Here is a 1,353-nt window from a genome sequence, read left to right on the forward strand (position 1 = left end):
AAAAGGGAAGCTGAGGGAAAAACCTTACAAATACTTCTCATTCCTCCGAAGTGTTGTCATCTTAATGGTGATAATCAGTGACTGAATGTAAGGATTTTTGTTTGAGACGTGATATAGGTAAGAAAGACCTGAAATATTTGCAATCAAACTCCCTTGAAGATATCATCATTTTGCTTTCAGTTGGTTACGTAGATTTGAATGACACCATGCATGAATTGCTCACTTGGATACAACACTTATAATAGGGCAGTACTAGAAATCAGAGGAGTTTGCTCACGGGGGCCCGTTGCGGGCCCCCAGGGTATTGGTGGTGTGGGGGTGCACATGGGGGGTACCTATGGTACCCCCCTACATTGTCATGGACAAGGTGGCAGGCACCGCGCGGTGCCTGTCACCTTGTGCATGACAATGCACAACGTGCATTCCCAGCATTGTGGCTGGCGGTGCTGTGAGCACCGCCCGCCACAATGCTGGGGATGGAGGATGCCACTGCCACGGTGGCGGTGGCATCCTAATTGCCAACCTAATAGGCCCCTTAGACTCAAGACAGAAGACACTGACTTGTAGCTAGCCTACTTTGTGCTTATTTATTCTGCAGCATTGATGGTAAATTGGTGTCTTTTAACAAACCATAACTTTGCACGAAGTATTTCAACATTTATTAGACACAAGACCTATGACACAACTCACTATCAGTGTTTTAAAAGAAAATTGTGACTATATCCATCAGTGGGCCCAAAAGTCCCACAACCTCAGTGGATGCCAGTACCTCTAACATTCCAAAGCCACCACCCCAGGTCCCCTTATCACTGAAATTGGAGTCTGCAAACCATTATGATAGATGCCAGGAGTCATTCTCTCAACCCTCCTTGAATACTATTGATTTACTGGAGATTTTAGGAAATTCCGTGGAAGCATCTAGACACAGACAGACGAGTGCAAAGTTATGGTGGCTCCTTGAATTCCTATCAGAAGAAGAATCCCTCAGGCAGTTGTAAACACTTTTTATGTTCAGTTTGTTTGAAGGCAATATATCAGTGTTCCAGACATCTGGGACTTTGAATCCACAAACATTTCAAGGAACTGAGTACTTGGACCAGCGCCCGGACCCTCTGATGGCTTGCAGGATGGGGGCTCCCACACCCCGGGGCCTACTGAATGGAGCTCAAGCCCCAGGCCCGGACCCAGCTTCAGAACCCTAGCCAGGCCAGGGAGAGCCTCTCTTGGCCCCGATGACTGCCCAGACCCTCGGCTGGCTTGCAGGACGGGGGGCTCCAGCATCCTGGGGCCTGCCGGACAGAGCTCGAGCCCCAGGCCCGGGCCCAGCTTCTGAACCCTAGCCAGGCTAGGGAG

The sequence above is a fragment of the Triturus cristatus genome, chromosome 1_1 (genome assembly GCF_964204655.1).
Source record: "Triturus cristatus chromosome 1_1, aTriCri1.1, whole genome shotgun sequence".
Taxonomy (NCBI): domain Eukaryota; kingdom Metazoa; phylum Chordata; class Amphibia; order Caudata; family Salamandridae; genus Triturus; species Triturus cristatus.